This window comes from Tachypleus tridentatus, chromosome 2 (assembly GCF_004210375.1).
Source record: "Tachypleus tridentatus isolate NWPU-2018 chromosome 2, ASM421037v1, whole genome shotgun sequence".
NCBI lineage: Eukaryota > Metazoa > Arthropoda > Merostomata > Xiphosura > Limulidae > Tachypleus > Tachypleus tridentatus.
In genome coordinates, this window is record NC_134826.1 from 147,246,309 (window position 1) to 147,262,655 (window position 16,347).

Consider the following 16,347-nt stretch of genomic DNA (forward strand, 5'->3'; position numbering starts at 1 on the left):
CACGAAGTTATACATCTGAGTGTAATTGGTTAATTTATTGTTTTTTATCCATTTTTAAAACTTTTCTTCGCTGATGAGTTTTAATGTATTTTGTTTGTTTGCTTTCATTTGTGGAACTATAATTACAGACGTCCAAAGACTTCCTTAGACGTATTTTGTTTGTTTGCTTTCATTTGTGGAACTATAATTACAGACGTCCAAAGACTTCCTTAGACGTATTTTGTTTGTTTGCTTTCATTTGTGGAACTATAATTACAGACGTCCAAAGACTTCCTTAGACGCTACTTTCATTTGTGGAACTATAATTACAGACGTCCAAAGACTTCCTTAGACGCTACAAAGAAGCTTTAGTGGAGTTCGGTTACGTTGATCGACTACCAGAGGGACACCAGGAGGCGCCACTAGCGTACGATGCAGTGTGGGCTGTAGCTCTCGCCTTAAACAAGACCATAAAGAGACTGTCTGAAATGGGCATATCGTTGGACGATTTTACATATGAAAACTCGAAAATCGCCCAAGAAATTTATTCAGCCATGAACTCGACCCAGTTTCTGGGCGTTTCGGTAAGCATCTATTAGGTTTTGTTAATTTATACTAAGTATGATTGATACAAATGTCGTCTGACTGCGTGTGTGTTGAACTCACCACTTGCGTGTTAAGACACTTCTGTGTTTCTTCATAACAGTTATTCTATTGAAAAGAAAAATAAGATATATTTCCGAAAATATTTCGTTAATTTCAAACGCCATCTGATGTGTTCCGTTATTTATACGTAGAATAGTTCTCAATATACTCTGTAAGCGATTTATAAAGATGAATATATATTTGTACGTATAAAGAAATAATAAATATTTAGTGAAAGGAAACCAATGACTAGTTTGGGGTTGTTTTGCAACAACACATGTTTGATATAATCAGATAATTATAACATTAAATAAGGAAGGAAAGTAGAAAAAAATGAATTGATATTTATATATATATGTGTGTATTCAGTCTTGAATTTTCAGAAGGTTTTAGGTTTTATAAGTTACACACACGTATATGTATAAACATTAAAATATAATCATCTCTTTTAAGTGTGGTCCATTTGAAAATAAGTTTTCCTTGCATTTCACGACTTTTTATTATAGTAGAGATACTGTGAAGACAATAAGGTTTTAAAGAAATGAAATCGAATACTTTGGATCACATTCGATATTAAACTGTGAGGAGACAATATCACGTAGTACGTTGTACTTAATATAACCTGAAACAGTAAGAATATCTTATGGAACTGTAGGAAAACAAACCTTTCTTTTATCTTTAGGGCAGTGTTGCATTTTCTTCTAAGGGAGATCGTATTGCTCTGACACAAGTCGAACAAATGATAGGTAAGAAATCTTTCCAGATGTTAACGGGTTATTTGGTAAAAAAGACAATTCGCTTTGTATTACATTCAAACTTTCTATTATATGCCAAAGAAGCATTAGAAACAGCTTTCTGCGGTATACAAGCTTGTTGACCGTAATCAGTAATGTCGAGAAACCCACTTGTAGAGAAATATATATGTAAAAACGGTTCGTTTGGGTTGAGAAAATATTTTACATAGAAGAGCGAACAACGTTTCGACCTTCTTCGGTCATCGTCAGGTTCACAAAGAAAGAGGTAACTCACCGGAAGCTGGCCACATATTTGGAAGGGGTTGTGTAAGTGAATGTCGGAATGTAGAGGGCGATGTTAGATGCTCACCAGATAAAATTAACGATGAATTAGACAAAATAAAACAATACTTCATCAACATCAATAAGTTTCCTCCACAAACCGTAGAAAACATTATACGTACCCCCCTGGACAGAAAGCAAAATCAACCAACAAAAGTAAATATATCTCACGAATCAAAAAATCACAAAACCATATACTGCTGTATACCATATATTCCCGACATCAGCAGACAAATAACCAACATTTGGCAAAAACTAGTAACAAAACACAACATTCCAGTGAATACCAAATTTATTCAAAAACCAGGGACAAAACTGAGGTCTATACTATGTAAAAACTACACTGACAAACACCACACCAACATTATTTATAAAATACAATGTGATAACTGCCACGACTTCTATATTGGAGAAACAAGTAAAAAAATGGAAACCAGATTCAAAGAACATAAAAAGTAACCTTCACACGTTTTCGAACACTGCAAGTCAAATAAACACAACATAACCATAGAAAACACTCAAATACTAAATAAAGAAACAAACATAAACAAACGCAAAATTAAAGAAGCTTTACTTATACAACAACTTAAACTCAAAATAAACCAATACAAAGGAACTCCTTTATATCTATATTAAAAAAAATATAATAAATAATAATAATAAAATAATATTATATATTATATATTCAAACATCTAAGCCCGCCCTCTACATTCCGACACTCAGTTACACAGCCCCTTTCAAACATGTGGTCAGCTTCCGGTCAGTTACCTCTTTCTTTCTTTGTGAACCTGACGATGACCGAAGAAGGTCGAAACGTTGTTCGCTCTTCTACGTAAAATATTTTCTCAACTCAAACGAGCCGATTTTACATATATATAGCATCTATTGTTTGTCAGTGAGAGAGTTCTTCATTCATACGAGTTTGGAGAAAAATACTGTTTCGCAGTGTGTCCAGTCTCTTTCAAACTCAGTCGAAGTTAAGCGAAATCAGTTTTACTCAGTTAAGCATCCTCCAGAGCTTCCAGTTATTCTGGGGCTCCTACCCGATTACTCAGTAAATCTGAGAATACAACGCTTCTAACGTATCTTTATCATATCATAAAATATTTATCATAACTTGTCAAAACTTTCAAGGATCGAAACATTACATTGTAAATACGTGGAATTTTATTTCGTTAGGCCTACTTAGAATACATATATTTACAACTACTGTTTCATTTTTCTGTATCATAAGATGGTTATTAATTTTTACTTTTTCTTCAGTTTCTACTAAATAAATTTTGAACAGCTGATAAATAGAAATAACAGTGGTAAGTCTACGGATTTACAACGCTAAAATCAGGGGTTCGATTCATCTCATTGGGCTGAGCAGATAGCCCGACGTGGCTTTGCAATAAGAAAAAACACACACACAAGACGACTGCATTAGTTCCGAGCTAGTTAAGAACAAATTGGGAAGTTTATAAAACAATAAGGCTCCTGGACCAGATAATATTTTCCCAAGGATTTTGAAGTAAGTTAAGGATTGGACATTTGAGCCATTTACTACTGTTTTGTCAGTCCTTGAAAAGAGGACAGGTACCAGTACCACACGATTATAAGTCAGCTGATGTCCTCTTTTGAAGTGGAGTGATAAAAATTGTCCTAGTAATAATAGAGCTGTTGGAAGTTACATTACACGCTGGAAAAGTTTTGGACGGTCTGGATTCCTTACCTTAGGAAGGACATTGAGTTCTTAGATTGGGTTCGTAGATAGGTTACTAGAATGGTGCCTGGGATAGAGGACTTGTTACATGAGAAAACGTTGAAATCTCTCAAATTGTTTTATCTTGAAAAGGTAGAGATCGAAGTGTTTAAGATTGTAAATAGAACTGATACTGATGATGTATCAACATTTTTGTTTGATAATTAACAGTGAGAACAGTAGGACTAGTGACAAAAATATAAATTTTGGCAAGGTAGGAGTCATCTTCAGTTAAGACAGCTATTTTACTAACAGGGTGGTTGACCTTTGGAGTGGTTACCTACTGATGTTATAGAGGCAGTAAATATAAGTGAGTTTAATAGAAAGCTTGATAGCTATATGAGTGATAAGGGTTGGCTTTAAAGTTTTGTTTTTAAATTTGTACATTAATATTTTTAGTTTAGTTTGGAGGATGGGACAGCTGAGATGAACTAACATGTTCCATGTTGTCCCAAAGCATTATGTTAAGTTTTACTTCAGGTAAGCCTTCTTTGAGGCCATAGTTGAGTTAATGGAAGCAAGGCTTTATGGTTTTCTGAGCTTCTAATACACGTATTATCTTACTCGTGAGGCTTGTAAAGCTTGACTTAAAAACAAATCTTAAATCTTGTCAGAATTAATACATGATGTACACCTTTATACAGTACATTGCTAAATTAATGTGAATATATAGTATAGTATGTTTGGTTTAGTTTGAATTTCACGCAAAACTACACGAGGGCTATCTGCGCTAGCATCCCTAATTTAGTAGTGTAAGACTAGAGGGAAGGCAGCTAGTCGTTACGACCCACCGCCAATTATGGGGCTAGCCTTTACCAACGAACTGTGGGATTGACCGTAACATTATAACTCCCCCACGTTTGAAAGGGCGAGCATGTTTGGTTTGACGGGGATTCGAACCAGCAACCCTCAGGTTATGAGTCGAGTGCTTTAATCACCACCTGGCCATGTCGGGCCTACGTATAGTATGTTTAGGGTTAATTGTAATAGCAAAACTGTTGAAAAGTATAATATATTATTGAATTTATGGCTTTAAATGTCATTAGTAGTATTGTATAGCCTCTCGCTAGTGCAGCGGTAAGTCTACGGATTTACAACGCTAAAACCAGGGGTTCGATTCTCATCGATAGGCTCAGCAGATAGCCTAATGTGGCTTTGCTATAAGAAATCACACAGTACTGCATATAATATATATTATATAATATTCTTACTTTTAGTATTAATCGATTTTAAATATCTTTTATTATACCACCACCACCACCCCCCTAAAAATATTATTTCATGTTGGCTTAAAACTCCCGTATGATAGACGTGTTTAAAAAGATAATTTTCATCATATTATGTAAATAAAACAAATGTGATAACAATGATTGTTTATACCTGTACTTCAATATTTTCTATCAATACTTTAGAAAATAATTGTTTAAATCTTCTTATAAGTAACATATTTACTTCATGGTTCTATCTTTAGACGGTCAGTATAATCTACTGGGATACTACGACACCCAGATGGATAACCTGACCTGGTTTAAGAGAGAGCAGTGGAAAGGTAAGGTCATTAATATTACATGATACGTGTTTGAGTAGATGTTAGAAAACATCCTTTGTTGTTGTGATTTATAGTTACTGTTTGTAAAATATTAAAGACAATTCTAATATTTACAGCAACATTTAACACATTTTTACCATTTGAGTATGTGTAGTTAAGGTTTAAAAGTGGTTCATATCAGGTAAGATTACACCTTCACTCGACGTGGAACTTTTAATAACTAACACTGCTACAACTTGTATTCTCAAGATGTCTGGCATAGGTATTAACATGTTAATACCCATACCAGCCGTCTTGAGGTACATTTTTACTTCAAGTGGGTTTCTTGTCATCACGAACTTGAGAGTTGAAACATTCGAACATTCACAATTACTGAAAACACGCAAAATCAAAAAAGTAGCATGTGTTTATAGTTTAAGTGTGAAATAATAGAGGCTGCTTGGTATGCATCCCCTGGTGGTACAGAGATAAGCCCGAGGGCTTATAATGCTAAAATCAAGTTTCGATACCTAATGGGCAGAGAAAACATAGAATAGCCGATTGTGTAGCGGGTTGTTCATATGCTTAACGTTATTTATTTTGTGTAGCGGGTTGTTCATATGCTTGACGTTATTTATTGACAAATACAACTCTGTATGAAAAAATGTACAGCTAGAGAGTGAACCATCCAGGAAACTTAATGAGACAGTTTCGCGAACATACATTTATTATCTTAGTCGTAGCTTCTTGTCACTATAATATTCAATTATGATGGGTTTCATTGTGTATACATCCATGAGTTTAAAGACAATAGTAACATCTGATCGACCTAACACGTCAGATTGGAGTTACACAATCACAGTTTTAATGGCTTATATGTCAGATATCCTTTTGCAGCTCAAATGATTTATAGACGTAGGTGTACAAGGGATTATTCAGAAAAAGTGGGTTGTAAACTTTTTATGTGAACGGGGTTATAGTAAGAAACTTCTGTTACAAGTTTTCTCCGAATGAACATGTCCCTCCTCCATGTATAAGTTGGTTTTACTGAATGAAACCTATAGTTGAGTGACAAATTCATCATGAAAACTTATTAATGTGCTGTACTCTTAATCTGTAGAAGTTCAACAAATATTCGTGTTTCTTGTAGCCAACGAAATGTGTTTAACAGCTCAGTAAAAATAAAATTATTTTGCAAAATAACGAGTTATTACTCTAAGTGAAGACGCTAGATGGCGCTTAAAATCAGTACAAAACAACAATCTGTGTTACAGATGACTCAACTTGTTTCCGGTGTAACACAAGTTCAAGTTAGAAATAACACAATCATTGTGAGTATAAAAAATAACGCATTGTGTTGAATTTTATACGATCAAGATACATATAATAAAACACAATAAATGATTTAAATAAACACAAGTTTCAGATGGAAGCCACACGTCAACTGTATTTATATCGTTACAACAGTAAGTTGTGATATATATCGCAAATATTGTGTTGTGAAATAACACAATGTCTCTACTGAATTAGAACACTTTTCTATACTGACTGTTTAACAACCAGTAAATTCATGCTTTGGATGTCTATAGCATAATTTTCTTCAAGATTTTGAAAAACATCTGAATCTCAGAAGGAATAACCTAAATCACCAAAATGTATACGATAGTTTGTTGAATATCTCTGAAATCTGCTCGACAGCTATCTGTGCTACCAGTCCCTATACTAAAGCGATACACCTGGAGAGAAAGCAGTTAATCAACATCACCCACCGCCAACTGTCAGGGTACTTTTTACGAACGAAAAGGGAGTTGAACGTCACGCCACAGCAACCTCACCAGGCCATGTCAGACCTCCTATAGACGACTATTATTAGATAATTGACGATAGGGCTTATATTAGTTTTTGTGTATTGTGAATATTCGAATGTTTATAGAAATTTTTGAACTTGTAATATGATAATCTATGTAAAATATCCAATTAAATAAGATTTTATTTACACAAGCATTATGAAATAAAAAATTAAAATGGTTGTTATTTCCGAATTTCGCCGAAAGGGCTATTTCTTCATGGCAACTTACAGCAGAGCATGTTTTTACAGTAATGGGCTGACAAATATAAACCAAGTCTGATCACATTAAGCATCAAGCCATGCCCAGTTCCTATGCCGGTGGATCACACATAAATTGGACTTCACATACCTAATTAATTACTCATGTTAAAAAAAAATCCAGTAATGTTTGCAGCATAATCCTTAAAAATGTCAGTTAATGTTGAAACACCGTACTTAACAAATAATTATTTTTGATTTATTTCCTGTAGATGGCCGGCCACCCCCTGACCGTACGATTATCAAACATACATTAAGAACAGTGTCCTCGAGTCTGTTCATCAGCATGTGTGTTATTTCGTTCATTGGAATCATTTGGGCCATTGGACTATTATTGTTTAACTGGGCTTTCCACATGTCAAGGTAAAAATGGTTATATTTATACGTGAGAAATGAAGGGTATGATAGAACTGTTCTGGTATGTTAAGGTAAAGATTGTTATATTTATACATGAGAAATAAAGGGTATGATAGAACTGTTCTGGTATGTTAAGGTAAAAATGGTTATATTTATACGTGAGAAATAAAGGGCATGATAGAACTGTTCTGGTATGTTAAGGTAAAGATGGTTATATTTATACGTGAGAAATAAAGGGTATGATAGAACTGTTCTGGTATGTTGAGGTAAAGATGGTTATATTTATACATGAGAAATAAAGGGTATGATAGAACTGTTCTGGTATGTTAAGGTAAAAATGGTTATATTTATACGAGAGAAATGAAGGGTATGATAGAACTGTTCTGATATGTTAAGGTAAAGATGGTTATATTTATACATGAGAAATAAAGGGCATGATAGAACTGTTCTGATATGTTAAGGTAAAGATGGTTATATTTATACATGAGAAATAAAGGGTATGATAGAACTGTTCTGGTATGTTAAGGTAAAGATGGTTATATTTATACATGAGAAATGAAGGGTATGATAGAACTGTTCTGGTATGTTGAGGTAAAGATGGTTATATTTATACATGAGAAATAAAGGGTATGATAGAACTGTTCTGGTATGTTAAGGTAAAGATGGTTATATTTATACATGAGAAATAAAGGGTATGATAGAACTGTTCTGGTATGTTAAGGTAAAGATGGTTATATTTATACATGAGAAATAAAGGGCATGATGGAACTGTTCTGATATGTTAAGGTAAAGATGGTTATATTTATACATGAGAAATAAAGGGCATGATAGAACTGTTCTGATATGTTAAGGTAAAGATGGTTATATTTATACATGAGAAATAAAGGGTATGATAGAACTGTTCTGGTATGTTAAGTTAAGGTAAAGATGGTTATATTTATACATGAGAAATAAAGGGTATGATAGAACTGTTCTGGTATGTTAAGTTAAGGTAAAGATGGTTATATTTATACATGAGAAATAAAGGGTATGATAGAACTGTTCTGGTATGTTGAGGTAAAGATGGTTATATTTATACATGAGAAATAAAGGGCATGATAGAACTGTTCTGATATGTTAAGGTAAAGATGGTTATATTTATACATGAGAAATAAAGGGCATGATAGAACTGTTCTGATATGTTAAGGTAAAGATGGTTATATTTATACATGAGAAATAAAGGGTATGATAGAACTGTTCTGGTATGTTGAGGTAAAGATGGTTATATTTATACATGAGAAATAAAGGGTATGATAGAACTGTTCTGGTATGTTGAGGTAAAGATGGTTATATTTATACATGAGAAATAAAGGGTATGATAGAACTGTTCTGGTATGTTAAGGTAAAGATGGTTATATTTATACATGAGAAATAAAGGGTATGATAGAACTGTTCTGGTATGTTAAGGTAAAGATGGTTATATTTATACATGAGAAATAAAGGGTATGATAGAACTGTTCTGGTATGTTAAGGTAAAGATGGTTATATTTATACATGAGAAATAAAGGGCATGATAGAACTGTTCTGATATGTTAAGGTAAAGATGGTTATATTTATACATGAGAAATAAAGGGCATGATAGAACTGTTCTGATATGTTAAGGTAAAGATGGTTATATTTATACATGAGAAATAAAGGGTATGATAGAACTGTTCTGGTATGTTGATGTAAAGATGGTTATATTTATACATGAGAAATAAAGGGTATGATAGAACTGTTCTGGTATGTTGATGTAAAGATGGTTATATTTATACGTGAGAAATAAAGGGTATGATAGAACTGTTCTGGTATGTTGATGTAAAGATGGATATATTTATACGTGAGAAATAAAGGGTATGATAGAAATGTTCTGGTATGTTAAGGTAAAGATGGTTATATTTATACGTGAGAAATAAAGGGTATGATAGAAATGTTCTGGTATGTTAAGGTAAAGATGGTTATATTTATACGTGAGAAATAAAGGGTATGATAGAAATGTTCTGGTATGTTAAGGTAAAGATGGTTATATTTATACGTGAGAAATAAAGGGTATGATAGAACTGTTCTGGTATGTTAAGGTAAAGATGGTTATATTTATACGTGAGAAATAAAGGGTATGATAGAACTGTTCTGGTATGTTAAGGTAAAGATGGTTATATTTATACGTGAGAAATAAAGGGTATGATAGAACTGTTCTGGTATGTTAAGGTAAAGATGGTTATATTTATACGTGAGAAATAAAGGGTATGATAGAACTGTTCTGGTATGTTAAGGTAAAGATGGTTATATTTATACGTGAGAAATAAAGGGTATGATAGAACTGTTCTGGTATGTTAAGGTAAAGATGGTTATATTTATACGTGAGAAATAAAGGGTATGATAGAACTGTTCTGGTATGTTAAGGTAAAGATGGTTATATTTATACGTGAGAAATAAAGGGTATGATAGAACTGTTCTGGTATGTTAAGGTAAAGATGGTTATATTTATACGTGAGAAATAAAGGGTATGATAGAACTGTTCTGGTATGTTAAGGTAAAGATGGTTATATTTATACGTGAGAAATAAAGGGTATGATAGAACTGTTCTGGTATGTTAAGGTAAAGATGGTTATATTTATACGTGAGAAATAAAGGGTATGATAGAACTGTTCTGGTATGTTAAGGTAAAGATGGTTATATTTATACGTGAGAAATAAAGGGTATGATAGAACTGTTCTGGTATGTTAAGGTAAAGATGGTTATATTTATACATGAGAAATAAAGGGTATGATAGAACTGTTCTGATATGTTAAGGTAAAGATGGTTATATTTATACATGAGAAATAAAGGGTATGATAGAACTGTTCTGGTATGTTGATGTAAAGATGGTTATATTTATACATGAGAAATAAAGGGTATGATAGAACTGTTCTGGTATGTTGATGTAAAGATGGTTATATTTATACGTGAGAAATAAAGGGTATGATAGAAATGTTCTGGTATGTTAAGGTAAAGATGGTTATATTTATACGTGAGAAATAAAGGGTATGATAGAACTGTTCTGGTATGTTAAGGTAAAGATGGTTATATTTATACGTGAGAAATAAAGGGTATGATAGAACTGTTCTGGTATGTTAAGGTAAAGATGGTTATATTTATACGCGAGAAATAAAGGGCATGATAGAACTGTTCTGGTATGTTAAGGTAAAGATGGTTATATTTATACGTGAGAAATAAAGGGTATGATAGAACTGTTCTGGTATGTTAAGGTAAAGATGGTTATATTTATACGTGAGAAATAAAGGGTATGATAGAACTGTTCTGGTATGTTAAGGTAAAGATGGTTATATTTATAATGTGAGAAATAAAGGGTATGATAGAACTGTTCTGGTATGTTAAGGTAAAGATGGTTATATTTATACGTGAGAAATAAAGGGTATGATAGAACTGTTCTGGTATGTTAAGGTAAAGATGGTTATATTTATACGTGAGAAATAAAGGGTATGATAGAACTGTTCTGGTATGTTAAGGTAAAGATGGTTATATTTATACGTGAGAAATAAAGGGTATGATAGAACTGTTCTGGTATGTCAAGGTGAAGATGGTTACATTTGTATATAATAAATAAAGGGTATGATAGAACTGTTCTGGTATGTCAAGGTGAAGATGGTTACATTTGTATATGATAAATAAAGGGTATGATAGAAATGTTCTGGTATGTCAAGGTGAAGATGGTTACATTTGTATATGATAAATAAAGGGTATGATAGAACTGTTCTGGTATGTCAAGGTGAAGATGGTTACATTTGTATATAATAAATAAAGGGTATGATAGAACTGTTCTGGTATGTCAAGGTGAAGATGGTTACATTTGTACATGAGAAATAAAGGGTATGATAGAACTGTTCTGGTATGTCAAGGTGAAGATGGTTACATTTGTATATGATAAAAAAAGGGAAGGATAGCAATATTCCTGTGTATTATAAACGTTATATGCTTCGATGGGTTCTATTGTAATTAAACAATGAAGTTAAACTGATCTTAGGTCTCAAATACTGTTAACTTTCTACTATTTGAATGTATAACTTCTGGTTATCTTTCTCTCTCTAAAAACAGTCCCCCCGCTGGGACAGCGGTAAGTCTTCGGATTTACAACACTAGAATAAGGAGTTCGATTCCCCTTGGTGGACACAGTAGATAGCCGATGTGGCTTTGCTATAATAAAAACACACACTCTGAAGGAAAGCGACTACAACTGACTACTCAGGGACAATTTGCTTTGAATAAATGCAAAAATTAATTTTTTTACGCGTTAATAGTTTGTGAATATAATAATAGACAATAATATGGTAATATATACCTCAGTTAAAATACATCTTGATTAATATACGTTTATATCTTTTGTATCTTCTTTCCCTGATGAGGATATCGCGAGTTTTGTTCACTTTTTTATAACGGATTGTATACCTATTTAATATTAGACCATACATGAGACTCAACATTCCTGTTTTTATCTCAGTATGTTGTCATTAACAGTTATGTATTTGAATTTTGTGTTTTATTACAGGTATATTCAACTGTCACACCCAATGTGTAACAATATTATGTTAGTCGGAATTATTATCTGTCTGTTATGTGTTTGTCTTCTGGGTCTCGATGGGAAATTTATCAGTCCTAGCGGTTACGGACACCTATGTGAGGTAAAACGCTGGACAAGCTGTTTAACAACTATATTCAGTTCATGAAGATATATATATATTTAGTTAGTAATGAATTTCAGTAAAGTAGTGGACTGGTGGTTAGGGTGCCAGACTCGCGGATTCGAATCACATCACCCTTTAAACCGTGGAGGCTGTACAATGTGATAATTAATCCCAATTTTTATTGATAAAGATTATTCAGAAAGTTGGCGGTGGGTGATGATGACTAGTTGCCTCTCTACTAGTCTATCACCTTTAAATTAGAGAGGACTAGTGCAAATAACCGTTGAATAGCCTTGTGCGAAATTCAACAAATAAACGGTGCACTTTTTTAAGGTAAAAATTTACGTTTCGGAACATATTAATTTACCAGTGAAACTCGCCAGTTCTTTGTAATATTATTTAACCAGCTGGTGTATACGTCTTATGGACGGAAATAATGTAAATCTGCGATTAATGAAAGGTTATCTTAGGACATGAAAAATTGCTTCCTTTATACGTGCTAAGGCGTGCGACTCGTAATCTGAGGGTCGCAGGTTCGGATCCTCGTCGCGCCAAACATGCTCGCCCTTTCAGCCGTGGGGGCGTTATAATGTTACGGTCAATCCTACTGTTCGTTGGTAAAAAGAGTAGCACAAGAGTTGGCGGTGGGTGGTGATGACTAGCTGCCTTCCCTCTAGTGTTACACTGCTAAATTATGGACGGCTAGCACAGATACCCCTCGAGTAGTTTTGTGCGAAATTTAAAAACAAAACAAATCCTTTATACGTAATTGTAAAATACCCCAAAATTCAAATAGAAAATTTGTGGGTATCCCCGAATAACCCTAATTAGCATTTATACCATTTTCTTTGTGAAGATTCACCCACACCCTGCGAATGTCAGTAATTACACGGACGTACAGTCATATTATATTTGTACAGATGCTGTCAAACAAATACTTGTTCGAGTTTTCAAAACGAGGAAATGTATTAAATGCATCATAATGTTTTCAAGTAACTTAAAAATACATTTATATAACTTGATGATAAACAGTACACTCATACACTGTTTATATAACTTGATAATAAACAGTACAATCATACACTGTTTATATAACTTGATAATAAACAGTACAATCATACACTGTTTATATAACTAAATAATAAACAGTACAATCATACACTGTTTATATAACTTGATAATAAACAGTACACTCATACACTGTTTATATAACTTGATAATAAACAGTACACTCATACACTGTTTATATAACTTGATAATAAACAGTACACTCATACACTGTTTATATGTTTATGATGTTTATAACTTGATAATAAACAGTACAATCATACACTGTTTATATAACTAAATAATAAACAGTACAATCATACACTGTTTATATAACTTGATAATAAACAGTACACTCATACACTGTTTATATAACTTGATAATAAACAGTACACTCATACACTGTTTATATAACTTGATAATAAACAGTACACTCATACACTGTTTATATGTTTATGATGTTTATAACTTGATGATAAACAGTACAATCATACACTGTTTATATAACTTGATAATAAACAGTACACTCATACACTGTTTATATAACTTGATAATAAACAGTACACTCATACACTGTTTATATAACTTGATAATAAACAGTACAATCATACACTGTTTATATAACTTGATAATAAACAGTACAATCATACACTGTTTATATAACTAGATAATAAACAGTACAATCATACACTGTTTATATAACTTGATGATAAACAGTACAATCATACACTGTTTATATAACTTGATAATAAACAGTACAATCAGACACTGTTTATATAACTTGATGATAAACAGTACACTCATACACTGTTTATATAACTTGATGATAAACAGTACACTCATACACTGTTTATATAACTTGATAATAAACAGTACACTCATACACTGTTTATATGTTTATGATGTTTATAACTTGATGATAAACAGTACAATCATACACTGTTTATATAACTTGATAATAAACAGTACACTCATACACTGTTTATATGTTTATGATGTTTATAACTTGATGATAAACAGTACAATCATACACTGTTTATATAACTTGATAATAAACAGTACACTCATACACTGTTTATATAACTTGATAATAAACAGTACACTCATACACTGTTTATATAACTTGATAATAAACAGTACACTCATACACTGTTTATATAACTTGATAATAAACAGTACAATCATACACTGTTTATATAACTTGATAATAAACAGTACAATCATACACTGTTTATATAACTAGATAATAAACAGTACAATCATACACTGTTTATATAACTAGATAATAAACAGTACAATCATACACTGTTTATATAACTTGATGATAAACAGTACAATCATACACTGTTTATATAACTTGATGATAAACAGTACACTCACACACTGTTTATATAACTTGATAATAAACAGTACAATCATACACTGTTTATATAACTTGATGATAAACAGTACACTCATACACTGTTTATATAACTTTATAATAAACAGTACACTCATACACTGTTTATATAACTTGATGATAAACAGTACACTCATACACTGTTTATATAACTTGATGATAAACAGTACAATCATACACTGTTTATATAACTTGATGATAAACAGTACACTCACACACTGTTTATATAACTTGATAATAAACAGTACAATCACACACTGTTTATATAACTTGATAATAAACAGTACACTCACACACTGTTTATATAACTTGATGATAAACAGTACACTCACACATTGTTTATAACATTAACAAAAGTATTTAACCACGATTTATTCTATTACACTAATTCGTAATATTATGATGTCAGAGAACTTCGCGCAAAGTTACACGAGGGCTATCTGCGCTGGTCGTCCATAATTTAGTTGTGGAAGGAAGGCAGTTAGTTAACACCACCCAACTCCGACCATCAGACTGCTCTTCTTACTACCAACGAATAATAAATTGACCATAACATTATTATACCCCTACGGCTGAAAGAGCGACCATGTTCTTTATGACGGGTATTTGAAATCGGTGGCCCTCAGATGATGAATGAAGCGCTCTAACCATCGGATCACGTTAGGCCTTATATACAAGAGCCTGGTGTTAATAATTAAGAGGCTTAGATAACACATATATATATAGCATGAAATGTTTACGAATCACTGTGTGTATCAATAAACTAGAATAGACACTGACAGTTTTTATTATTTTTCTGTATTAATAAATATTTTATTTTGAGAGTTAATTGTCCATATATATTATCGTGTTTTTCATAGGATATACGAGTGTTAGCGCTATAAACGACAAAGGGGAGCACAATGCTGTTTTGTTTATTTGTCATTAAGTCCAGGGATACACAAAGGGCTCTGACTACCACGGGTATCGAAACCCGGTTTCTAGCAATATAACTACAGACATAGCACTGTCTCACTGGGGTGCAGGAACACAATGAATTTTGATGGTTCAAAGATAGTAACCGTCTCGAAAAAGTGATTACAATGTTATCCCAAACCAAAAAACCGTAATATTAATAGTAAAATACCACAATAGCATGAGTTATTTAACTTTACAACATGTTACAAATCAGTGATGTCGAGAAAACCCACTTGTAGAGAAACATATTTGTAAAAACGGCTCGTTTGGGTTGAAATTTTTTTTTTTTCACGTAGAGGAGTGAACAACGTTTCGACTTTCTTCGGTCATCGTCAGGTTCACAAAGAAAGAAAGAGGTAACTGACCGGAAGCTGATCACATGTTTGAAAAGGGTTGTGTAACTGAGTGTCGGAATGTAGAGGGCGGGCTTAGATGTTTGAATATATAATATTATTTTATTATTACTATTTATTATATTATTTTTTTAATATAGATATAAAGGTGTTCCTTTGTATTGGTTTATTTTGGGTTTAAGTTGTTGTATAAGTAAGGCTTCTTTAATTTTGCGTTTGTTTATGTTTGTTTCTTGATTTAGTATTTGAGTGTTTTCTATGGTTATGTTATGTTTATTTGACTTGCAGTGTTCGAAAACCAGGCACAAAACTGAGGTCTATAGAATGTAAAAACTATACTGACAAACATCACACCAACGTTATTTATAAAATACAATGTGATAACTGCCACGACTTCTGTATTGGAGAAACAAGTAAAAAAATGGAAACCAGATTTAAAGAACATAAAAAGTAA

At 32.5% G+C, this 16,347-nt stretch overlaps 1 pseudogene across 1 annotated transcript in view; it reads left to right on the forward strand.

Annotated features, from left to right (window-relative positions):
• Positions 1-16,347, forward strand: part of LOC143245632 (gamma-aminobutyric acid type B receptor subunit 1-like) — an 80,388-nt pseudogene that overhangs the window by 50,268 nt on the left and 13,773 nt on the right. Inside the window, exons 8-12 of the transcript XR_013025647.1 lie at positions 312-563; positions 1,307-1,370; positions 4,917-4,994; positions 7,293-7,443; positions 12,002-12,134. The product of XR_013025647.1 is annotated as a gamma-aminobutyric acid type B receptor subunit 1-like (transcript). The remainder of the gene's footprint in view (positions 1-311; positions 564-1,306; positions 1,371-4,916; positions 4,995-7,292; positions 7,444-12,001; positions 12,135-16,347) is intronic.